Raw genomic sequence first — 27,683 nt, forward strand, 5'->3', positions numbered from 1 at the left:
ATAAACAAAACTTCCTTCGTAAAAATAATACTTTAATGTATTTTAAAGTAAACACTAACCTTCTTATTGTAGAAACATTTTAAAATTAAGAAATCAGACTGGAAAGAAAAAAATTCAAAAATTCCACCAAACAGATGTGTTTTATAAACTTAGATGAGACAGATCTGTTATCATCTTTTCATTGTAACAAATTTAGTGGCTTAAAACAAGACAGTTTTACTCTTTTGCAGTTCTGGAAGTCAAAGGACTGTGATAGGATTCACTAGGTCAGAGTCAGTATGTCTGCAGGGTTTTGCTTTTGGATGATTCTGGGGGACAGTTCCTTTCTCCAAAGTTTTCCATTTTCTAGAGTGGTTTGTTGTCTTCCTTAGCTTGTGGCATCCCACATATTCAAAGACCGCAATGCAGCACCTTGCTTCAGTCATCACACTGCCTTCTTTTTCTATGTGAGATCTTCCTTAGCTTCCTTCTTATAAGAACACTTATGGTTAGGGCCCATCTGATCTAAAAAAAAAAAAAAAAAAAAAAAAAAAAAAAACCTCCAAATTTTAAGATCCTTAATTTAACAACACTTGCAAAATCCTCTTTGCTAAATGAGGAAACAATCAAGGATTCCAGGCATTAAGACATACATGTCTTTGGGGGCCATTATGCAGTCTATCACAATGCCATATAATAAAACAATTTGGCTTGTGAGGAGAAATGATGCTTCATTTTGAGGAAAAACTCTCCAGTGCAATCAGTGCACCAGGACATTCTAAAATTCAACATTTACTGAAAGTTTGTATTTTCCTCTTTGTATAATACTTATGATTCCAATTCTGATTCTAACATGCCACACATTTCCTATAGTCAAGACAGAAACATGATATCTAATGAAATTTCCAAAGTAATTTCTTCCTGCTTTCCTCAGAACTACCTATGAAGGGGACACCACCCAGTGAACTCTGTTTTCTGGCCTTCTCCTCTTCACATTGGAAAGATTCATTTATTTCTTATTGGACATGAAACTCAAAGGAGATTCAAAGCAAACATCTAAAATGATCCTGCCTTCTCACTTTAAATGTATATATACATATATGCAATATATAAATGCATATTTATATATTATTTTATTAATTATATATAATATATATTATTTTCCCTCACATCCTGAAATGGGACATTTGAGTTTAAAAGGCAAGAGTTTATTTACCATCTCTCTTCTCCTGTACCATTCAGATGAATTCAGGCAGACTACAATGATGTTTCAATCCCTAAATAGATGACCATTATGTGGAAGAAAAATCAGTTAATAATCTAGCACTAAGCATACACATATATATGTTCTATAAATATTTTAAGGCTCATTCATGTCTTTTCCTGTTGAGCAGTGGTTCAGAAAAATGGGCCCTGCTCCCTGAGGACCTGATTCAGTAGATCTGGAGAGAGATTGCAAATTTACATTTACCACAACCTCCTGGGTAATGTTGGTTCTGCGCATCCAGGAGCCACTGTCTTACAATCCAACCAATACTACGTCTTCCAGTTCTCAGTAGGTGACTAAATAGCCACTTTTATTTTTATTTGAAATGAGATGATTTCATATATCATATACCACTTGCCAAAAATGCCTTATATTAGTTTTCATCTCCTTGTGTTCAGAACCTGTTCTACAGGTAGAAAACAAAAGAAGATCTTCATGCCATCAGAATGAACCCGAGGCTTGTAGCAAATCTATGCATTATTTTTACTTATTATAAAACCCCACCCAGAATTAGAGCCACATCTGAGTGAGACTTAAAGTTCCATTGGCTTCATTTTCCTCACAAAAATCTTTCAATAAAGAAAATCTTAGACCAACCTGCAAGGATATCGTTATCTCTCTGAGGGATGGGAGGGATAGAAACTAAGTCCATCTCAGAAAAATAACCAGCAGAGAACTGCCTCCATCCACCCCTGTGACACACACAAACAAACACAAAACTGGTTTCAAGGTTACTATGGCCCATTAGAAGTTGAGCTTAAAATTTTCTCTAACAAAACACAGAGAAGTTATTTTTTATGAGTGCCGATAAAAGCTTACATTTTCATATTTTTAATAAAAGTGAGAATGTCATCTATTATTAGGTCATGTGGACAGGCAAATATCCTATGAATTGAAATCCGCGTGGTGATATGAGAGAAACCATCTCATGAATTATTATATAACACAGATTAAGATGATATTCCCTTTAAGAAATAACCCACATAGAAGAGAACCAAGAAGTCTTCCTTCTTTCAACCATTCTTAATTTTTAAAATATAATTTATTGTAATTTTCCAGAGATGTATTCAAGCACACACAAAAGTTCTATTGCCTTTGTCCTACCAACCAGTGACATACTTTACAAACACACTTTTCCTGAATTGAGCAGTTCCCTCCATTAGCCTTGCTGTGAGCAACCAATATGATAGCGATTACAGAGAGACCGTTCAATGCATTCTAATTAGTAACAAAAATCAATGAGACTTGGCACTGCCTCTTGGTATAAAGGCTATGATTTCCATTATCATGTCATTCTGGTCATTATTTGGTAAGTATTGCTGTGAATTCTGACTGGTTTTTCAAATCTAGAACATGGGATAACTTACTGCTTAGCATAAAAGGAATGAATCTTCGGGTGTGCTCCCTAGAGTTTCCTTCAGATTTTATGTTACAAGAGCAGGCTTGTTGCCATCTATGTGGTAAGCAAAAAAGAAGAGATTTCCATTACAAAGCTATTGGAGGACAGCTTCCAGCTTGGTTTCCTGAAATTTTATGCCTCAGGGAAGCAGAACTACTATGAATATTACTGAATGAGGAACTGCAGGAGGTGGATCATGCACACTTCAAATAAGGGACTGCAGGAAGCAGGTCATACACACTTGTGAGAGGAGATGAGAAGAGGTGGTCTAGAAAGAAGAGCTAACAGGACAGAGGGAAGTCACTTATTAGCCCTCTTAAAGCACTGGGATCTGCAAACAAGTTGGAGCCTTCTGGATGGTCTGGATGCCCCAAAGGTACCACAAAGGGACTCTAGTGGGTGCTGTGCTTTGTGTCCATTAGATGGGTCTGGGGTCACTGTGGCCTCTGGTTTTCACCTATAACTTCCTGATAATGTCTCTTAGATCAATTCTAACTCAGAACTATGCAGAGTAGGGAACTGTGGGAAACCGGGTTCCATGTTAGACACAGTGCAAAATCACCCCATGAAGCATTATTGTTTTCTACTCTCTTACTCAAGTGGAAAATCACCCCATGAAGCATTATTGTTTTCTACTCTCTTACTCAAGTGCATGTTTGTTCCCATGTGTAAATGTGGTTATCAGTGGCTAAATTTTGGGTTTGACTACATGTAATAAATACAAAATTGGTATGTATATATATATGTGTGTGTGTGTGTGTTATATTAGTATATGAATATAGACTTATATTTTATATAAATTGACCAATAAACATGTAAACAAGATATTTTATGTTTCATGCATGGACACACACACACACACACATGCACACACAGTCAAAGATCAAGGCTGGTTCTGTACGGGTCTTCTGTTACTCATCATTTCTTTCCTTTTCTGTTTATGAGAAAAATTCATTAAGACTATCCTTGATCTCTTGAGTGATGAGGTTTTATTTTTTGCCTGCTTAAATATGAACAATGATAGAAATGGTAAAATGTATTTCCAGTATCTTTTAGAAGCATTGGTATATAATAACTATTTTTTGAAAAATTATTGAGGTCCTTCTTCACTTTTTCCAATTTTCTAACAGAACACATTAAAGTGTAAATGGCCTTGGTGGAATTCTGACTAATGACATTTATAAATGAGCTTGTATTCAGCTTTGCAGATTCTAAGACAAAGTGATCTTACTTGGACCAAAGACAACACTTCAGCTAATTAAAGAAAATTAGGTAAGCAAACTAATTGGGTGAGATTTGTTATTTAATCAGTTGTGGGGTACACAGCAGGTGATGTGTACTGGCAGGGAGAAAGAGGAAGATGGATTATGCTAATGAATTAAGATGTTAATTTACAACCTTAATAAAAAAAATGTTATTCTCTCATTCAGAATGCTAAAGCAAAATAAACATGCTTGAAAAGGAGCATGGACAAGTATAGGGAAAGCATAAGGCTGCTAACTTAACCAAATGTTTTTCAATACTTAACTCCTTGTCACAGAGGAACTATGTGATCAAGGCATATTCACATTCATCTTTGAAAAATGGTATCTGGTGAAAAACATTGACCATAAAGAAACTTTTATGAATTCTCTTTCATCTAGTTCAACAAAAAAAGTGGTCATGATTTTTTGTTACTGTAGTCTGATCTTACAGATCAGTTTTTACACTTACTACATATAACATGATTCAATGAGCATGTGTGTGTGTGTGTGTGTATTCTTAAATAGATATTATAGTTCCTTAATTTTAAAAATGAGATTCTGAAAATATGTATTGGGCACTGAGATTCAGAAAGGCGCAAACACTTCATGAACACAAATTATGATAAACTGTATTATTTATAGCAAATTATTTATTTTTAAAAGAATAGCTGAAACTAACTCCTTACTAAATAAACCATAAGCTGGAGAAAAGCTCTATTTCATCTAATAAGAAAAGATTAGCCTTGAACTTTACTGATATTACAAAAATAAAGCTATAAGATAAAAAAAATAATTTATCATTGGACAGCATTTCCATTCATGTAAGTTATTTCAGTTCCTTGTATGACTATAAAAAATGTATAATGCTTCTTCCATTTCTCAACTAACATATGGATTTTATAGTAATGGCTTAAAGAGAAATTGAATTTAGCATTTTAAGAAAATGTTTGGGGAAGGGAGAGAAAGTGCATGTGTGTGTTTGTGCATGTGTGTGTGTTTGTGAGAGAGAGAGAGAGAGAGAGAGAGAGAGATTGAGAGTCTGAGAGAAACAGAGCAAATAAAAGCCGGAGGGAGAAAGAGTGAAAAATATAAAGGGATTTCTGTTTCTCATTGCTTAAAGATAAGGATTATTTTAGCTATTGGGATCTAAGGTCTTGACTAGCCCATCAGTTTCCTATTCCATTTCTGATTTCCCACAATCACAGTACCAAAAGAAATATTTTTCCTGATTAATCTTTAAAACACTGTATTTCAAAAATAAATAAATAAATAAATAAATAAATAAATAATAAAAACAAAACATTGTATTTCCTATATGTTCTTACTTAGGGTTTTAAACTAAAGTAGCCAGGTGGAAATGATCTCTATGGAAACCACAGAGTAACGCTAAATACTTTAAAGATATCAATATGATTTTTTATTTCCCTTTAGAGTCTATGGTAAACCTACTGTTCTCTGAACCACAGTTAAGAAAAAGGTGGTTTTTGTAAGCACAGTAACTTAGAAAATTCATAATTCACAGAAATGTAAGAAATATGGGAAAGGTTCTAATTATTTTTTCCACAGCTGTTGCATACCCATAAATTCTCTGTTAAAACAACATGCTAGGGACAGCTGGGTGGCTCAGCAGTTGAGTGTCTGCCTTCGGCTCAGGACATGATTCTGGAGTTTCAGGATCGAATCCTGCATCAGGATCCTGCATGGAGCCTGCTTCTCCCTCTGCCTGTGTCTCTGCCTCTCTCTGTATCTCTCATGAATAAATAAGTAAAATCTTAAAAAAAAAAAAGAAAGAAAAGTTAAAAAAAACAACCTGCTGTGTTGTAGATATCAATTAATAAAGTTCTGTTTGTTATATAAAGTAAAAGATATAGTAAATTCTAATTGCTGTGATACTACAAATGGTATTTTCTTGGGGCACCTGGGTGGCTCCGTTGGTTGAGCCTCGATTTTGTCTCAGGTCAAGATCTCAGAGTCTGATTTCAGGTCCCATGTTGTGCTGTGCTCTCAGGGGTGAGTCCACTTGTTCCTCTCCCTCCCTCTCTGTCTCTCCCCTGGTTCACTGATCTCTCTCTCTAAAATTAATTAATTAATTAATTAATTAATTAATTTTTAAAAATCAATGGTATATTCTTATAACTCAAGCCTATTCTCTCAGGATAATTAAGTTCAGTACCAAGGGCTTGTGAGAACCCAGGTTTAAAACTCACCACTTAATCCATCTTATCCCTTATTACTTGTCTTTATACTTGTACCATTTGCCAATCTACTTCACTACTTTATTCTATGATGTTCTCAAGTATAAGAGAAAAATAATAGCTTGAGTACCAAATCATCTAATATCTTGTCTTAAAAAAATAAAATAAAATATTGTCTTAATAATTCTGAAAGTTATTGGTTCTTTGTAAAATAACTTGCTAATGACTCAGAATTGTTTTAGCTTTACCAAAATAAGTGACGTTTTCTAAAAAGCCTCTCAGTGAACTATATCTTACTTTTTAAGCTGTGAAAGGACAAATCAACCATTAATTATGCTGGTCTATTCACAGGAGAGAAACTTTATCATCCTGGTTTTTGACACATAGCAGAACATTTACTTTCTGTTGAAAGTAGAGTATTTCAAGTCAACTATAAAAAAATAAAATAGTTTTAACTGGGTTATTTACATTTTGTAAGAAAATAGATTTTTTTTGTCTATAAGCATCTTTGGAAATGAGCGTTGAGTTACAGAAATTATTGTATACTCTACATGCACACATGCACAGAGCTTCAGAATTTCAGTTCTTAATTATGATAACATATGATGAGGACATAAAGTATATTACACCATTCTTTAGGTACTTTTTAACCTGAATTAATTTGCTCTTTGCAATAAGCATATGAGTCAGCTATTATCATCCTTACCTTCAGATGAGGAAATCAAGACACCATGATTAAGTCAATCACCCGATGTCATTCAATAGTTAAATGGGTTTCCAAGAATCACAACTCAAGCAGTCTGGCTCCCAAACCAGATTATATAGATGCTTATCAAATTCTGCAGATTTATTTTTAATTTAGGCATATACAGTAGTGTTGAAATTTTATATGATAATCAGTATGGATAATTCATATCCACAAGGATAAAGATGTAGCTGTAGATACATATATACATATGCATGGAGATATAGAGACATAGACACAGGCATTGTTAAGTGTGGGACTTCAATTATATTTTGAGGTGACTAATGTAATTCATCAATTATATTTTGCATACACACTCAGGAGGAATAACACCAATGACAAAGACATCAAAGTGCTTTCACTGATGACAAAAATCATAAAAGTAATGCTCAGAATTTTTTTACCTTTGGACATTTTCTATGTTTTTGGTCATATTTTAATGTTAATTCTTTATTATTAATAAAATTTCCATTGGAAATGTAGAATCTGCCAATCATTTATTTAAAGAAAAACACAAGAGAACTTACATGGTAAAAATAAGCATCTCTTCTGATTTCATGTGTGTATGTTTTTGCAACAACAAATTAGTTAAAACTTGGTAGCAAATAGGAATAAATTAGAACAAAATGGAAGCAATTTTATTTTATTTTATTTTATTTAGATTTTATTCATCTGAGAGAGAGCATGTAGAGAACACAAGCTGTGGAGAGGGGGAAGCAGGCTGCCAGCCCAGCAGGGAGCCCCATGCTGGGAGGCTTAATCCCAGGATCCTGGGATCAGGACCTGAGCCAAAGGGAGCCGCTTAACTGAACTGAGCCACCCAGGTGCCCCACAAGCAACTTTCAAGCAACCAAATGTCAGTGTTTCTTCATTACAGCTTTAATAAAGCAAAATATTTGTAACTGCATTCATAGATACTAAGTGCTACAGAAGCCAGCACTGAAAGCAAAACCATCCCATTCAACGTACATTGGACTATATTTAAAATGAGACAAATACTTGTGGTCTTGAGTTTTCTAATGCAATAGGAGTTTGACAATGTAAGTAATAAAGTACAGATGGCCCTCAACTTAACAATGCTTTGACTTATGATTTTTCGACTTTATGATGGTGTACAAGCGCTATGTGTTCAGTAGAAACTCTACTTCGAATTTTGAATATGGGTCTTTTCTCAAGCTAGTGCTGTGCTGTATGATTTTTTCTTGTGACACTGGGGAGTGGCAGCAAGTCACAGTTCCCAGTCAGCCATGGGATCACCAGAGTCAACAATCGACCATTCTGAATCCATACAAACTTTCTATCTTTCACTTTCGGTATAGTATTCAATAAAAATCCATAAGCTATTCCACGCTTTATTATAAAATTACCTTTTTGTAGATGATTCTGCCCCCTATAGGGTAATGTAAGTTTTCTAAGCCCATTTAAGGTAGGCGAGGCTAGGTTAGGATGTTCAGTAGATCAGGTGTATTAAATCAATTTTCAACTTACAATATTTTCAACTTACAATATTTTCAACTTATGAAGGGTTTATCAGGATGCAACTCCATGGTAAGGAAAGCTAGTTACATTAGTGTTTTCAGACTCCAGGGGGGGATCGCTGCAGCTTGGGCGGGCCTTCAACTTACACAGTAATCAGCAGCAGCTGCAAAGGATGAATGGAGCTCTGGGAAAGATGCTGTGTCTGAGGAATGATACCATTTTTAAACAAGCTTTTTTTTCTTTTAAGGCTCAGGACTTCAGGAGAAAATCTCATCTGTTCTGCAGGTGGCATTCTGCTGAGTACCAGTCAGCACTACAAGTCAAAGCCTACCCATGGCATTGGAAAATACAAGCAGCTAGTTAAACCACAGGAGCCCAAGAAGAAGAAGGGAAAAGTGGAAGTGAGACCCTTTAATTTGAGGACATATTATGAATATGGGGTTTTAAACATTCACCTGACTTCATACGACATGGCCCTGGCAGAGAGGTATGCCCAATATGTTCATCACCTCTGCAGCCATCTATCCATTAAAATTGAGGAAAGTTATGCAATGCCCGCTTCCATGCCCAGCAATGGAAGTGTTGCTGCTGCAGGACCAAGGCAACAAAATGCTCCTGGACTCAGTTCTTACCACCCATGAACGCATGGTTCAGATCAGTGGTTTGAGTGCTACATTTGCAGAGATTTTCTTCGAAATAATCCAAAGCAATCTTCCTGAAAGAGTCAGATTGTCAGTGAAGGAGCACACTGAAGAAGACTTCAAGGGAAGATTCAAAGCTCGGTCAGAACTAGAAGAACTGTTGGCTAAGTTGAACTAGCTCATTGCAGACCCTTTCATGTCAGGACTGGTGATGTTGAGTGCCAAGGGGAAGATCTTCCTGGGTGCTCAAAGTTAACTGAAGACACTAACCTTTAGATATCATAACTACCCATCCTCATTAGCCAAGAATGCTTCCTTTCTTGTATGGAGGAGTGCTTGCCGATTGTCACCACTTTCCCTTGAGCTAACCCTAAGACATCCTTCATCTAATAAAAATCTGGAGCTGAAAAAAAAAAAAGCTAATTAACCAAAGATCCCTAGACAAAGGAGATCAACTGATGCAATGCATGGAGGGAGAGTAACACAGAGGAATGCGTAAAAACTGGTACTCAACATGGAAGAGGGAAGGGACCTGTATAAGGTTTGAGCTTCCACTAAAGGAATCTTTCACTAAAGGATCTAAAAAAAAAGTCAAGGTAGGTTCCAGACTGGTTTCTGCTCCTGAGACAGGATTAGAAGTGATCAAAGGCTGAGTACTGTTAGGAATTGAAGATGGGAGGTAAAGCAAGTCAGAATGTATCATTGGTGAGAATCTCTGGTCTCTCTCAAAGAGGGGCTCATTGGGGCATTTTATGATTATGGCATGACTGGGGAGAAACAATGTTTCCTACTGACTTTTCTCCTGACCTTAATTCTATCTGTCCTCTAGCCTCATTAACACTGGGACTATTTTCCTTTTTCAACTTAAGCTGATTTTTAATCTTTCAATGCAGGACAGGACTTACTCTCCCTCTTCCTTTCCCCTTGCTCATGCTCATGCTCTCTCTCTCTTTCTCTCTCTGAAATAAATATTTAAAAAAAATACATGAATAGACATTTTTCCAAAGAAGACATACAGATGGCCAACAGACAAATGAAAAGATTCTCAACATTACTCACCTTCAATCACAAAACAATTGCTTTTAAAGATTTTATTTATTCAACAAAGAGAGACAGCACAAGTAAGGGACTGATAGGCAGAGGGAGAGAGAGAGGCAGACTCCCCACTAGGTAGGAAGCCTAGTGCAATGCAGGGCTCCATCTCAGGACCCCTGGATCATGATCTGAGCCGAAGGCAGATGCTTAACCAACTGAGCCACTCAGCACCTTCAAACAAGATTTTTAATTGCAGTTCTTTTTATGTTTACTTGATGAAAAAATAAGAATCATCAATTAGTCTTTTTGTATGTGATTATATAGAAGAAATAAAACCAGGCAGAGTAAAATACCCATTTTGCCTCAGCTGAAACCAGTCAAAAATAGCTCATCACCTAAAAAGGAAAAGAAATCAACATCTAAGACAATATATTCCCTTGACCTAAGTCTGTGTGATTATAGAAGTACCCAGCATGGGACCAAATGGGTTAATCTGATGGCACAGAAATGATTCCATTGTACTCCATGAAGCAAAAGCCTCACAAGAGCTTCTAGAATACTAGAGGCCTTGCTCCCCCTCTTCAATCACTCTTGCCCATGAATGGGGAAGGATCAGTTTTCACTGGTAAATTTAGAAAGAATAAATTGGGCATTCCCCATTCAGTACCTTCCTCATGCTCTCAATTGCCTGAAGGATTTTCTAACCCTGAGAGAAACAGAGGCAAAGGAGCAAGCTGCAGGTGGAGTGGGCAGATCGACTACAGTGGCCACAGTTTGCCTGAGTTGGGGTGAATTAGATAGTACTGGGTTTGGAACTAAAGAAGCTTTCCTGCACTCAGGTATAACCTCTGTTCTATTACGTCATCTGTAGCAATAATGACAATGTATTCTAACTTCTATCTCTTGCTTGCCCTCAACTCATTTCAATCATTGGCTCATGACTTAGGTCAGGAAAAAGTCTGATTGGTTTACCTTAAATTCAAGAGTCATTATAGAAATATCTTGCCATCCTAAGATTTTAAGTCAGACTATTCTGAGAACATTTGGTGGGATTTCTACAATTTATGTTATTTTGGCATAATCTTAAGAATTGATAATAGGGAAGTAGGAGAGCGAGATAGACAAGGAAGGCAAGACAAGATATGTTAAAAAGCAAATCACCAGGTGGACAGCTGGGACTCAATCTGACTTGGACTGTTGGGACACTGTAGAACCTGCTCCTGAGCAGTCCTCCTGAGGGAAGAGGAAGCTGATGTACTTATTAACCAACTCCTTTTCCGCTTGTTAAAGATTCACTCCAGTCAAGTTCAACTCCACAGACACCCTGTCCTTTTTGCACCACGCTTGATCTGATGGCCAAACAAACCACAGATTTCTCTTTTAGTAGGAAACTAGTGGTATATTCATTGAGTGAAACTATAAGGTCCCAGGCAGATGACCAATAGCATCTGCTATGGAGACTTTTCTCCACTCCTCTCCCCAGAAGTTCTTCCACATGGAACACTTTCTAAGTGGGATTGTGTCTTATGAAGGAGTAGAAGAATATCATTTGGTTTTATTAACAGCGTTTTAATTTTTAGGGGTTCAAGAAGGACATATTAGTTCATAGACAGTTCATTTTCTCTTCACATCATAATCAAAATCTCATAGGTAAATTTTAATTGAAGTAACACTTCATTTATGGACACTGTTGCCAAAACCATTTTCGGGGATCACATTATTTGCTATAAAATGAGCAGCAACAAGAAAGGATACTTGTCGGGGAGGCTGGGTGGCTCAGTTGGTTAAGCATCTGCCTTTGGCTCATGCCATGATCCTGGAGTCCCAAGATCGAGCACCGCATAGGGCTCCCTGCTCGGTGGGGAGCCTGCTTCTCCCTCTCCCTCTGCCCCTCCTCCAGCCCATGCTCTCCTTCTCGGTCTCACTCTCACTCTCACAAATAAATAAATAAAAACTTAAAAAAGAATACTTAAGTATATAGAATCAAAAAGAAAAACTAAGAATTGATAGCAAAGGAAATCACCAATGATATGTGCAAATGTATTCTTTTTTTTAAAGATTTCATTTATTTAATCATGAGAGACAGAGAAAGAGAGAGAGAGAGAGAGAGAGAGAGAGAGGCAGAGGCACAGGCAGGCTCCACGCAGGGACCCCGACGTGGGACTCGATCCCAGGTCTCCAGGATCACGCCCTGGACTGAAAGGCAGCGCTTAACTGCTGAGCCACCCGGGCTGCCCTGCAAATGTATTCTAATGTACACATACACTCTGCCAAAACAAGTTAAAGAATCTCAATTACTAATATAGAACCAAGGTAGCAAAAACATGGATCTTGAAAGAACTGAGAACAAGAATCCAGCTCAGCAAAAAAAAAAAAAAAAAAAAAAAAAAAAAGAATTCAGCTCAGCATTAGCAGGCAAAACCTTAAATCTCAGCTCCCACTTTGATTAACAATGTTTTGGAAAAGCTCTGCATGGTGAGAAGTTTTCTATTCTGAACAATAGGAAGTTTGGTTAATGAGTTTCTATTTTCCTACCCTGAAATATTTGCTGTGATTCTAAGACAGCTCAAGTCCATCCCAAGTATCCTAGTAATATTCAGTTAAAACTATTTCTCGAGCTTTCCTATGTGATCAATCAGAAGCTTTAAACAAATTTAGCCTATATTCCATTAAGGAAATTATTTGGAAAAAGATACTCACCTGAGAGTTTTGCTTTACAAATTAAAGCAGAATATTGCATCTTAATTATGAAATAATTTTTTGATGTTAAGAATTAATTTAAAAATCAGAGAGGGGCACCTGGGTGGCTCAGTCGTTAAGGACCCATCTCTTGATTTTGGCTCAGGTCATGATCTCGAGGTCCTGGGACTGGGCCCCAAACCAGGCTCCACACTCAGCAGGGAGTCTGCTTGAGAATTTCTCTCCCTCTCCTTCTGCTCCTCCCTCTGCTCATGCACGCTCTCTCTCTCTCTCTCTCTCTCTCTCTCATTCTTTCTCTCTCAAATAAATAAATCTTTACAAAATAAAAGTAAAAACCAGAGAAAATAAATAACGATTCACTTTGCCTTACTTTAAAAATGTGCCCAATAAGACAAAACTAGTAGCTTTGCCTACAAACATTAGTTTTTACTAAGTCACCATTGAGTAAACCTAGCATGAGCCAGTATTTCAAGATATCACTCACACTGCTCTACTGGCAATGACTTTTCTCTGACATTATGAAATACAGTGTATCTCTGATCCCTGGTGACCACAGTAGTTAACTGCTCAATCATGCCTGCAGCAATTCATTCAGTGCTTCAGAAAAATTACTCACGGATAATGTTCCCCAAACTAACTGTTCAAGAGACCATCATTGCCCTTGCCCAGAGAAAGATTCAAGTTGATTAAGAAGCCCATATGTCCATGTCACGATTGCCATTTTATGTGCATAGTGTTGACGAAGGAAGAGGAGACAACCTGTGTCTATGAGGGAATTTTGGTTGAATTCTGACTCCTTTTGTTTATCCCATTTTAGAAATAATGTGTCAGCCACTCTAGGGAAATGCCAGTTCAGCCATAACTTTGAGCTGAAAGTTCAGAAGTCAAGGTTCATGGGAGGGTTAATAAACACCCACAAAGGTGTAGGATCAAGGGTCAGGAAGTCACTCATTTTGAGCACATAGAAACTGATAGACACCATTGGAAGATTGGTTACAAAAAAGTACAAACCCCAAATAAAAAAGCATTAGCATATGTAGACAAGCATATTATTTCTCAGCAACACTTTCCGCCAGGGGATAAAAGCTTGAAGCTTGAAAGAAAAAAGATCAAAATGCTAATAATGCTAATACATTATTTTCTATGTATTAACAAGAATATTTAACAAGTTCAGAAGTGTCAAATAGCATACCAGATTGTGCATTATCATGCATCTGTATTGAATTTCTCTTCTTGGTATCAAAACTAAATAAATGAGAATGCACTTGATATAAATACCTTGTGGGGAAAAGGAAAATAGAACATTCCAAATGCAATCAATTCATTTCAAATCCAGCTTTTCTGAAAAAACCCTGGTGTCTGAGTTCTTGCTGGAAATTCACGATCCTATAGCATTTCTGATATGTACGCACAAATGTATTTTGTATGTTCTGATTTTGTCTTGGTAGTACATCCTAAGGCAAAAATAATATTGAAGAGTAGGGGAATTTATTCTTGATGAATAATGAACATTCACTGGAGGGAATGTTTACTTTTAAAAGTAAAAATTATTTCTGAATTGTCTTAATAATCTAAATTGCTTATTTTTAATTATAATACCTCCCCTTTTAAAAAAAGAAAAGATAACTTTACGAAGGATCTGATCATATATATTATTGTCTTGTAAGACTTCTCAACATTCTTGGTCTCATAAATTGACATCAAACCTGACCCCTAGCATTTCAAAGTTCAGAGAACAGAAGCAAGACTCCTGCTTCCATCCCTCTAGGTCAAGAAAGGATTCAAGAGAACAAATCTGAAGTGACTAAGTAAGAAACTCCAAAAATCCACCCTTCCACAAAAAAACAAAGTAAACACTGACAAAATCTTCAAAATCAATGGTTTTGGAAGTCTGAAAATTACCCAAAATTTGCAACTACTCAAGGAATATTTATTCAAGAAAAATAGTTCGATAATAGCAACAGTGAGGTTTGTAGTTTGTTTCCCTTATCCTACCCATGCTCCCCAACTCCTCCTTTCCTCAGCTTCTCAAACACAACAGCTGGAAAAACCAGCACCCTAGATGTAACTTGAAAGCAGGTCTGGAGCCCCCAAAGCTCTACCTTTGCAATATTGTCACTACTTGACCAGTCTGGCAGCTCCCTGGAGACCGCACTTGCTTGGCAGACACAGAGCTCATGTCATACCAAATCTGACTCTGTGTTTTTTATGTCAGACTGCTGACAGGTTTTATGTCACCTCTACCTCTTCTCTTTCTGTGCGCATCAGGGAAAGCTGATAAGAAATCTCAGGTGCCCCGTCCTTTGGTGCCGATGAGAGTTTATACCATGTTAGGCCTTGTCCATGTGTGAGCATCCTCACACTGGCTCCATCCCATTACAAGAGTAAAAACCCCAAGCCAGTCAACTTTTTTTTCTTTAATCAAGCCATTTTCAGATTAACTTGAGAGGACTGCCCTATGGTCTTCAGTAAAGCCTTATTATGTAAATATGAATTTTATATCCCCTTAGTATCTGTTTATGGCATCATCAGTCTTAATATCTAGAATACATTTTGTGTGGAGGGTTTGTATGGTCTCTGCGGAATGGTCTAAAAAATTGTTACTGTGAGCAAGCATGTAGATGATGACCACCACCAGGGGTTTTTCCTTTGTTGCTTTGGCTTACTAAACTGCTATCTGCTGGCGAACATATGCTTTGAGTTGCTTTTTTTCTGGGGAATTTCCACTTTGAACCCTACCACTGGATGCACATTTGCTTAGTTTTACCAAGTCCCTGTGATAGTTCTAAATAACCTAAGTCAGAAGCTTCAATAATTAGCCCTTAGAAACAGGAAGGCAGAACTAGAGTGCCCTGCATCTTTTATTTCATCCCACAAATATAATGGAATAATGACATATTCCAATGCACCAGGTGTCTTGAGTCCAATATGGTCATATTGGACACTAGGTTCAGGGGAAAGACTTATAGCCTATGTGATATAAGAGCCATTAGCTGGTTACATATGTGGAAGAAGAATAGTCATTGTTTGAAAAGCAACACTACAAAATGCTTTCACTGTTGCTTCTCCTTACACTTCTATCAAAACAAGATCATGAGCCTCAAGATTGTAGGAAAACAGACCGAAGGTGCCCTGTGAAGTAGACACTGTGATGAGTGACAATATTGTTTTGAGGATCTTTGATAGGCAGAAGCTTAGAAATAGGAGCAGGGCAGAGAATCCTCCACACCAAAGTATATCAACTAACCACAGAAAGGAAAGAAAAAAACACAGGAAGAAAAAGAAGCTTGGAGACAAAGGAGTAAACAAAATCACTAAAACAGAGGTCCCAGTTGGATACCCATAATTTACTATAAGACTTAATACAACAAAAAGATGAAAGGGCACTGATTGGATTTTGCACATCTAAAAAGAAGATCTGAATTAACTTTAACATCTGCTGACACATTAACTGACAAAACTTCTTAGCCTTAATTCTGGGGCTCAAGTTAGAGTTTGCCATCTGACTAAATTTTTAAAAAATGCTTGTCCCATAATCTTCTCAAAGTTCTTAAATATAGAATATAGGACTGACAAGTATATTTCACCTTAACTGCAGAAATTATTGCGTTGCTTCAATTCCCCATGATTATAACACTCATTGCCTTAAAATACTTCATAGTGGGCATGGATGCTCTTGACGCAGTAAGTAATAAATTAAAATTATATTAAATCTTTGACACAAATTGACAATTGGCTTATGCCTCTCTCCCCAGTGAAAATAGTTAACATGGCCAATGTAAATTAAAACAACACTTTCCAGTATTGAAACCCATTATATAAAAACTGCTTAGAGAAGTGGTGATTATCTCCCACTGCTTCTCCATTTACCATTACAATTTTGTTTGTTTTTAAAATTGGAAGAAAAAAAAAAGAATGGCAACTTAGAGTCAATTACTGTAACTTTAATCCCACAGCTCCATCCATTAAAACCCTGTACCAAATATTATTGAAATTACTGGCTATCCAATCAGCAAAAAGTAAAGATCTTTCTATTATAGATTTAACTAATATATTCTGCTCAGTGTCTATATCAACAGCCTCTCAGCTGTAATTTGCCTTCATCTCTAAAGAGATATTTATCTGGCTACTCATGGGTTATCTTCACTGCCTTGAAAGTACACAAATTTTTTGTAGATAAGATCTTAACAGCATTCATTTTTTTTTTCTATGAACTCAGATACAACATTGCATTGATGATGTTTTCATCCAAAGACATTTTTTTGGTACAATCATTCAAGACATACAAATACAAAGGAGCTCACAAAAAAAGGGGGAGGGTCATCACCCACATAGTTCAAGGGCTTATCACCTCAGTTAAATTTCTGAAAATTACTTGATGACCAAGAGCTTCATTCTGATGCTGCCAAGAAAAGCTAAAAGCTATTGACCCTCTCAACACCCACTATATCAAAATAACCCCAACATATTTTAGACTTTTGGGGGACTCTGGATGCAACATAGTTTCCTTATTTAAAAATTTTACTTACGTTAATAGGTAGCTTCCAACAAAAGTGTCTAGAATCTGTCCAAATTGGAATACAATAGGCACAAACATTAATGTTCCCCAGAGACTTTTCACCGTAGAAGCTTTGCCAGCCTCCTCACATCTCCTGGCATATCTGGATCACCATGATGGCCTCATGCTGTCCACAGGATTGTACTGCAAGATATTGCCACCCTTATCTCCATCTATATGCCAGTAGAACAAAAATTGATTGCCACAAACTGAGCCCTTCTGGGAACAGAGGTTCTCACAGGCCCCTGGGCCTGTGTCTGACATACAGATGCTCATCTTACCTTGGGTCATGGAAGCAATACTTCAAAAGCTCAGCTAGCTATGCACAACTTCTGAAGACTCTTTGTTAGAGGATAGAGCCAAGCCTGGGCCCTCTGGCATATTTCATATGTGGGAAAGAGTGACCATCCCTATCCTCAGGGCCTTACAGATGCCCCCGTGCTGGAGGACCTCGTCCTTCTCCCAGACCCCTTGACCACCTAGGAAGAAACTGAGATCAACTGAGTAAAAACAAATGGAAGTTCATATACGACTCATGGTATCACCACTGTCACATATGACAAACCCAGTGAAGACTTGCTGCTTTTCATTCCTTAATTAGGATATCCCTGATAAAGGACAAGGCCCAAGGGTCAACACACTTGTCCAAACTTATCTCAGCATTGGATACTCTGGCCAACAACCAGTATCACCTGAATATTTTTACAGAATTTCCAACCATTAACAATGTTCTGTCTACCTGGTCTAGCTAATGGTAGCAACAACAATTTCTTACCCAAGGAATATCTTCACTCACAAAGACCCAACTTGTAAATCACAGTCACACATGTTATGGCTTTACCTGCTTACCCCTTCAGACTCCCAGATGTTGGAAATAATGTTAGAGAAACAATCCATTGCAGTTTTCCATCTACCTTTCCTTACTTAATAGGATGATGTATTTTTCACCCATGAAGATGAGACCCTTCCTCCAGAGGTCATGTAGAATTTTTATTAGTCTAGAACTCCGTTTTTCAATTTTAATAGCTGAAGTTTTCCAAATCAGATGGGTGATCCAACACAGGGCAAGAGGTCTGCACTTCAGAGCTATTTAACTTTTCATTAATCTTTATCCTAGTGTATGATCTTTTGGGAAAAAAAATTAAGTTAGTGATGGTTTATCATAATTTCTTCCTTTGCAATGTCTTTAGTTGGACATGAGTCTCCACAGCCTAAGGAAATAATGTCTGTGGCTCTTTCTTTTTAGGTCAGAATATGCGTGCCCTTTTAGCAGAATCAGCTTTGAGTGCTAGAATTTTTTCTAGTATTTGTTCTATCTCTTAACACCACCAATAAGATGCGGTGTTTATTTTGTCAAAAAATTTAGTTATTCTCAATGAAAGTTTGAATTGAACTACTTAATACTCTATGAAGTAATGCAGAACCGTAGCCAATTTTATGTTCCATGCACAGACAGATTCTGAAGTAATCTTATTCAAATGTAAGATGTTGGATTATTTTCTTATGATGAAATGACAAAATGTTGCTGTAATTGTAATAACTCAACCAGATATTTTTCACCTTTCATGTGTGAATATCACATGAAGGCATTCTCACCACTTTGTGAATCCTAAAATACCTGGAAATTTAATGTCATTACACTTCTCTATCCTTGATGAAGTTCTCTATCCTTGATAACCAAACAGGGTTTACATTTTAGAGATGAAAGATGTTTGAGATAGACTATAATGACATTTGCAATCTTCCTGTCTTTCATCTATGTCTTACAAAATTCCTTCATGAAAAACTGCACAAAGCAATCACCAATGAATTTATTTAAATTTAAAGATTTTTATATGTATACATAAGTGTATATATTAATGTTACATATACACATTACATATATTTATATGCATATATATGCATCACATTTTTGTTAAGTAACTAAAAAACTTCAGAACCATCTAAAGTGAAAGTTCTGTGGTTCATTTACATAACTACCTATTTATAGGCTTCATTCCCAAAATGAATCAAAGCAGCAAAATATATACCCTCTATGAATAAGGAGCTTTATTATTTTTTTGAATAAGGAGCTTTAATACTTCTCTGCTCATTTTATAGTATCTATGTACCTTTTCTAATCTAGTGAAATTCTGTAAAAGGAAACTCATTTTCCTTTGTAATACAACTGATTAAGCTTCTTACTTAAACATGACTAGATAAGTCTATAGGATATTTTATGAAGGTCATCTAAATTCCACTAAGCAAATTAATTAACAAGGGTTGGCTGGTTGTTTGTGAAGAATTATGAACTCCATATTTTAAGATAATTGTTAAGAACTAGACATTTACCTCTTGTTAAATTAACGGATTTGTTTGAGAAATTGTAATATAATAGTTACCCATTCAGTTATATTCTGTAATTGTTTTACATTGCATAGCTACTAACATCAAAAACCACTGATACAGGCTAGCTAAATCAAAGTCCCCTTATTATGGAAAGGAGAGTTTTTTTTTTTTAATTTTCATTTACTGCACTCAGAAATACACTTATTAAGTTTTTACCACTTGAATAATATTGCATTTTTATGATGAACTGAAGTGTACCATTTCAATTTTCCATTTTGATAATTATTAAATATACTCTCTCCTATGATGGAAAAACAAATTTTGAATATTTCAATTCTCATAACTTTAAAAATACAGCTACTATTAATCCTATCATTTTTAGGACTTATTAATCTCTCTCAAGAAACAAAAAAAATACTGTTTATCTTTGTATTGCTATTCAAGAAATGATACAAATTGGACATTGATACTGAATTGTTAGGGAATGAATCCTAGATATCTTTGCCGCTAACACCATACCCTAAGTGATCTGTGGCAAAATACATTCTTTAATCAAACATTTTTAGGGGATAATTGCTTGCCACTTTTTACGGACTAAATATTTGTGTCCCTCTACAATCTATATGTTAAAGTCCTAAGCCCTAGTATGATGACATATGGAGATGGGCCCTTTGGGAAGTAATCCGGTTTAAATGAAGTCATGAGGGTGGGATCTCATTATGGAATTAGTGCCTTTATAAGAAGATAATGAGACCAAAACTCTCTGTCTCTTTCTCCATGGGAGAATATGGAAAGAAAGCAGTTATCTCTAAACTAAGAGGAGAATCCTCACCAGGAATCCAACCATGCTGGCACCCTGATCTTGGACTTCCAGGTTGACTGCCTGATGGTCTAATTCTTTATTATCTAGAATCTATTTTGCATGTGTGAATAAATCAAGTACTCCAAAGACTAGTTTAAGAGAAAGTATACAAATATAAAATGCCATTTACTAAGAGTTTAGTCATATAGTAGTAATATGATAAAGTTGATATTTTTTTTGCTGTAGTTGTCCTTACAAAGATGAAATTGAAGAAATTGTAAACATGAATAAATTTTAAAAATGAAACAAACATGGGTACCTGGGTGACACAGTCAGCTATGTGACCTACTCTTGCTTTCCGCTAGGTGGTGATCTTAGGGTCATGAGTCCGAGCCCTCATCAGGCTCCAGGCTCAGCCTGAGGTCTGCTTTCAGATTCTCTCTCCCTCTCCCTGCCCTTCTTGACTGTGCCCTCTCTCTTTCTCTCTTTAAAATAAATAAATAAATCTTAAAAAAACTAAAATAAAAATAAAATGAACAGAAAGAAAAAACAGAATTAATTATATCAATATATATTAATTGGCTATTTTAATAATGTCCTTAAAAGATAAGAGCTTAGGGGAAACTTGAGGGGGAATATTGATTTACATGGCAAAGCTGTAGCTTTATGGATCATTCATTCCAAGTTCTGGCCTTTTTAATAATAATGTATGCCAATCAGATTAGCCCTTTTTTTTTTGTGAAGTATGAATGGTTATCCTTTTTCCAACAAGAATAGTAGTAAGGTGAATAGAATCCCTATACACACACACACACACACACACACACACATTAGTAGTAATAATAATAACTTCAAGGTCACAATCCTAGAATCTGTGACACTTATATGGAAAAACGGTCTTTGCGTATGAACTTAAGAATATCGAGGTAGAAAGATGATCCTTAGGTAGGTCCCAAGTGTCACCACAAGTATTTTTATAAGAAGGAGGCACTGGGAGCCTTGACTACAAGTAGAAGAGAAGAAAGCCATGTGATAGGAGCAGAGGGAAGCAGAGTCAGAGAAATAAAATGTTCAGTCCCTGATTTTAAATGGAGGAAGGGGCCCTAAGTCATAAAGCTCTACTGGAAAAGGCAAAAAGTGGTTTCTACCCCTAGAGACTAGAAAGAGCATAGCCCTGGCAATAGCTCGATATTAGTCCCACAAGTCTCATGTCAGACTTCTAGCCACAGAACTGTCAGAAAAAATCACTTTTGTTTTCTTAAGCCACCCAGTTTGTGGTAATTTGTTACAGCAGCCCTAGGAGAGTGATGCAACCCTGATGGGAAATTTTCCACTACAATTCTTCCTTGGCTTATGATGGATTATATCCCAATAAACCCATAATAAATTGAAAATATTTAAGTCAAAAATGCATTTAATACTCCTAACCAACTGAACATCATAGCTTAGACTAGCCTACCTTAAATGTTCTGAGAACACTTACCTACACCTTGCAATCAGACAAAATCATCTCACACAAAGCCTCTTTTATAATAAAGTGTCGAATAGCTCATGTAATTTGTTGACAGCGAAAAACAAGTTGGCTCTATGGGTACAGAATGGTTGTCAGTATATCAGTTGTTGATCTTGGTGATCCCATGGTGCTCCGAGAGGCCCCGCTCACTGCCACTGCCCAGCATCAGACAAGAGGATTGTTCTGCATATCACTAGCCCAGGTAAAGATCCAATTTCAAGATCTGAAGTCTGGTTTCTATTGAATGTGTATGGCTTTCACAGGATTATAAAGTCAAACCATCAAAAGTCAAGGACTGGCTATAGTTGATATATATCAAGCTTTTAGAGCTACAAGTTTTCCCACCACTCTAGTCAAAATTTTAGAAGCAATACCATCTGTTCATTGTTTGTCCTTAAAATAGTTTCATCAACCTAGAACATTCTTTCCATGGACAAATGCATTTGAAAAATATTCTGAAATCTACTTCTATATGAGAGAAGTTAAATGTATGTATATATTTTTAAAATTTTCTTAATCAGAGTTGAAGATGCTTAAATCAACATCTATCCTCCTGAGTCCAATTTTGAAAGACATGTTACATTATGAGCTGGAAATCCTCAGAACCTGAGATGTTTATTTAGGTAAAAGTGGGTACTTTTCCCATGACAAAGGTTATTCTGTTATGTGACAAGAAGTACTCACAAAGTGTTCAACGACCCATTTCTTTGAATTACTGCTTCACTCAAAAGCAGTAAATCTCCTTGTATTTACAAGGAAGTTTCAAGCAACTGACAGGTTACTATTGATCTGTAGCTCCAAAGTCATTTATGATTGGAAAAGTGTCCACAGTGCTCATTGTAAGAACATTATCAGAGTGCACGTAAGACCTGAGTTCTTTCTCTCTTCTTCTCTGATCAGAGCATTAGCTTCTTCCTTAACACAAGAACTCATAGTTATTAAGGGTTTCCTATACGTCAAGCCATATTCAAACATTTTTACATGTATTTATTTCATTTGATCAGTCTTGTAATGTCACTAGGGGTTATGTTACAACTACAGTTGTACCACGAGGAACAGAGAGGTTACAAAGCTTGTCTAAGGATGCACAGCCAATAAGTAGAAGAGCAGTTTATCTACAGAGGCAGCGTCCTTAATCACAATGTCACTGCCTCTGAGTATCTGCCAGCTGCAGATGCACAAGTCACTGCTGAGAAGCCATCCAGAGCCCCTGAAAATGCAAAAGGATTAAGTACCTTTTAGCTGATGCCAAACAGGTGCACAATGCATTTCTGCTTACACATGCATTTTCAGGCATCCAATATTTATACTATAATGAACTAGACTGACAGGCCACATGTTAGCATAACCCTCCCCCAAACTGCATATTCTCTACTTATAAAAAATTCAAAACATTCGTCTTATGTATAGAGAATACAAATTTGGTCTTATGTATAGAGAATACAAATTTAGTAAGATATAGTCTGTAGTTTTCACCTCTAAAGAACTGTAAGCTTAATATGTAATCTAGATATGCACACCTATCTCTAGCAAATGTGTAATTGCTATTATCTAACCCATAAGTTCAGGGTGAATATTTCTCACTTTTTAAAAATATATAAAATTTAAAAATTTTATTTAAAATTAAATTTTAAAAGGCTTTAAATTTAATTTATTGCTACCATAGTAATTTTGCAAATAAATAAATAATAAATAAATAAATAAATTAATTAATTAATTAATTAATAAATCCTCTCTTGAGTTTTCTAAATACCCCTGGGTTTACATGGCTCATAAATCAGAGCAACCAGAACCAGTTTAGTAAAAAATACACACCTCAGCTCAGTAAGACTGAGTTAGTTTAGGCAAAGGAGTGCTGCTGCCTCTCTGTTTTACATGATATCACTATTGAAACTGCCTCTACCCAGTCGAACACATGATACATATCTTCCACATTTCAAGATCCCTGCTTCAATATCTCTCATAGGTATTGAAGACAACACAATTTCCTCTTTCCAAGTTACTTGCCCAAAAATGCCTCTTTCTTAGGCTTCCAGTATGGTTGGGTGGTGGGGAGGAGTGGGGGGAGAATTGAGAAATGGTTACATATTCACTGATTCCTAATGTCTCCTTCTAAGTTAAATAGTGCCCATTAGCTTGATCCTCTTTGTATCTTTCTTCTTCTTTGTTTAGTTTCCCTAAGGGTATATCTATTTATGCATGGATATGTAGGTATGTATGTATGCATGTATGTATCTACTTATTGATTATCCATCTAATACATATCATACACATATAACTGGAATACGTATTCCCCTCCTTTCCCCTTCTCTTTCCTTTGATATTTGTTAGCTTAAGGATGTTATGTATTTTTCAGTTGCTTTGGTGACACAATAAACTTACAAAGTACTTTGGGGAAATACCTAAACCAAGTCCACTAGTCTAGCCTTTCATTTTATATAAACATATTTAATTTCCATCTGCTTTTTTTTTGGATATTTTTCAGCTTATTGATAGCTATACTCCTGACTTTTTAAATAAACCTTGTAGATGTTTGTTTTTAATTTTTTCCCATAATTTCCCTCCCAATTTTTATCATATTCATGTATAATTAGATATTTATCTGTCATCTGAGGGCAGAGTTTGAGGAAGTTGCGATTCTCTCTCCTTCTCCCTCTCCCCCTCTCTACCTCTTTAAATATAGAGGAACTATAGAAAATTCAAGTTCAAATATAGAGGAAGGAAAAGGAAATTCAAATATAGAGGAATGAAAAAGAAAATCAGGTTTAAAGCTCATTTGCCCACTTATTCTCTAGATAATAAAAGTGTAAAGAGTGTCAAAAACAAGGATCCAAGATGAGAAGCAGAATGACACCCGTGCCACCGTCTTTGGCCATCCTGGGCCTGTGGGGATGGTGGGGATCTGCGGACCTCCTGAGAAGATGAGATTGATGCAGGGGCTCTGCTCAGGAGGACTCAGAAAAAAAAAAAGATATTTATCTGTCTATCTATCATCTATCTACCTATCATCTATGTATCTATCTATCTCATTTTATTCCTAATGATTGATGTTTGACATTCTTCCCATCTCTGAGCTACAGCTGAAGAGTTGAGCATGTTGGGTTTCTTCTGTATCTTGAGAATTAAGTACATAAGAGAAGTCAGATAATGACTTATCTGGGCTGAGTACTATCTTGTATGGAAGAACTGGGCTCAGATCTCCTTATGAAATTTTGTGATCTGACTATTTTCAGGACCTCACAATCTATCCTCTGTTGCACCCCTTAGAAAATGATTTTAAATGCATTTAGATCTAAATTGTCATTAAATCATTAAATTTTATACCTTCATCAGATTTCTTTGATGTTGTTGTTACTTGGTTAAGGTTAGCTGTTTCTTCTATCTGCTATTAAGGTTGGAATATTCTAGAATCTAGCTAGGTAGTCAATGTAATCATTGTGAATATCATCCATTAAGATTATAGTCACAGACTAAATAACTTTCAGTGGCTGCATAACATTCATGATTCTTAAGATAGAGATCTCAAAGTACAGCTGAATAACTTAGATGCATAAACTCAAAAAGCTGAATCAATATATTTTCTTTTAATTGCAAATACTCCCTCTGTGTCATTTTGGATGATCTCTGAGAAGAAACCACCACAGGGTGAAGACTAAGCTTCTCCAAGTTCTTGTTGAGCAGACTCTGGAGTCTCACCAGTCAATGTTACTATTGCTTCTATTTGCCACATAATGCAGATTCTGACAACTGATTTACTGCTGGTACAGATCCCTGAGCTGGTTAGTAAAAATGTCTGATGGAGATTGATGCCAGTCTCCCAGCACTTACATTATTAGAGTGTTTCCTGAGGCACAGCTTTGATAACTTGATTGTTCTGTGTTCTGTATAGTCATGACCCAAATCATAGGTCACTACCAGGTCTCTTGTACCAAGCTTGGTTTAAACTAACGGTACTCAATCAGACATGATTTTTGTACCTCAGGAGATATTTGGTAATGTCGAGAAACTTCTTGGTTGTCACAGTGGGGCAAGGGTTGCCACTGGTATCTAGTGTGTAGACCCTAGGGATAACCATTAAATATGAAATACACAGTACAGCTTCACAAAACAGTTACCTGGCCCAAAATGCCAAGTCGGAAAGGTGAAAAACCATTGTTTGAAAAACATTGTGGACCCAATGCCAAACCTCCAGATTCCAGTTAACATCCCTTTTCAATATTGACAACACCAAAATGTCTGATTAAATAAACTCCATTTCCCAGTCATCTGAACGACCTAAACTCTTTCATTAGTATAGTTAATTTGACATCCACATACATTTCCAGTTCTTCATGGAGAGAAACAATTATTAGTAAAGGGTTAGTTCCCTTCTGAGCTAACAATGATTTAAAAAGCCATCTGGAATTTTTCTCTCTAGAACAGAAAAATAAATGGGGAAAAATTATGCTGAGAGTCCCCACTACACAGTGATGGAAGAAAGAAATAAGCATTAAAACAAAGATGCAAAACAAATACTTGAAGGGTACATTGGGAGGAGCTCATGTTTACTTAACCTGATGTTGGATTTAAAACTGATTAGAATGAGAGTGATCTAGCAGCATCATGACTTTGTAACCCTCTAAGTCTGACGCAGCAGCTTCAATCCATTGCAGAAGCTGTTTTAGCTTTGGTTTTTAATAAAATCTTTGTAGGAGGGATCCCTGGGTGGTGCAGTGGTTTGGCGCCTGCCTTTGGCCCAGGGCCCGATCCTGGAGACCCGGGATCGAGTCCCACATTGGGCTCCCGGTGCATGGAGCCTGCTTCTCCGTCTGCCTATGTCTCTGCCTCTCTCTCTCTCTCTATGTGACTATCATAAATAAATAAAAAAAATTAAAAAAAAATCTTTGTAGGAGGAGCAGTCTCAGCTCAGTTACAATGAACATCATCAGCAGTGGTTAACTCTCTTTAATACTGTAACAAGTCCTATATCTGTATTCATAAGTTTCTGTTCAACCTTTAAGTTTCTCTAGCCTATTCTTTTTCAACCCAAAATTCTCACTCCTTTTCCACCATAATCAGAGAGAAGTAGATGGTGGAGCTGAAATGCTGTGAGTGGGAGTTCTCACAGCAATGGCCTATAAATAACAGCTCTTTTGATCCTGGGACAGTAGAGGTTAAATCAGAACAAAGGAAAGAAAATATGTTCCTGCCTCCCAAGTTGCATTTAACACTATGGGTTGCTACAAGGTTTAAAATTTCATGACTAGGAGACTCATTTCTTAAATTCTGTAATTTAAATTCTGGTTATACTATTGAGTTATATATATAATATTAAAAAAAGATTTAAAATAATAAACATTAAAAAAATAAAATAAAACAATAAACATTTAAAAATTATCTTTGAATAAGTTAGATAAGCACAAATACTGATGATCATTTATAACAATCAATTCAAAATATTATTAGTGAAAGATTCTTTATCTTGAATATTTAATTTAATTTATATTAGATATTAAGTGTTTCGTGATGAAAGAAACTCACATTAGGTAGCAAGCTTAAGAACATAAACTTTGGATGCCTGAATGGCGCAGCTGATTAAATGTCTGGCTCTTGGTTTTAGCTCAGGTCCTGATCTCAGAATCATGAGATTGGACTCTGTGTTGGACTCCACACTCAGCAAGGAGTCTGCTTAAATTTCTCTCTCCCTCTCCCTCTGTCCTTCCCCTCCATGCCCTCTCTCTCTCTCAAATAAATCTTTTAAAAAAAAGAACATAACTTAACCTAAAGTGAAGATTCCACTACAGTCTGTGAGGAATTTT

The 27,683-nt window shown here is 36.3% G+C and overlaps 1 pseudogene; it reads left to right on the plus strand.

Moving 5' to 3' along the window:
- The first annotated feature begins 8,480 nt into the window (after nucleotides 1–8,480).
- Nucleotides 8,481–9,131, plus strand: LOC129502296 (39S ribosomal protein L48, mitochondrial-like; annotated as a pseudogene).
- Nucleotides 9,132–27,683: the final 18,552 nt, after the last annotated feature.

The sequence above is a fragment of the Nyctereutes procyonoides genome, unplaced genomic scaffold (assembly GCF_905146905.1).
Source record: "Nyctereutes procyonoides isolate TBG_1078 unplaced genomic scaffold, NYPRO_anot_genome, whole genome shotgun sequence".
Classification (NCBI taxonomy): Eukaryota; Metazoa; Chordata; class Mammalia; order Carnivora; family Canidae; genus Nyctereutes; species Nyctereutes procyonoides.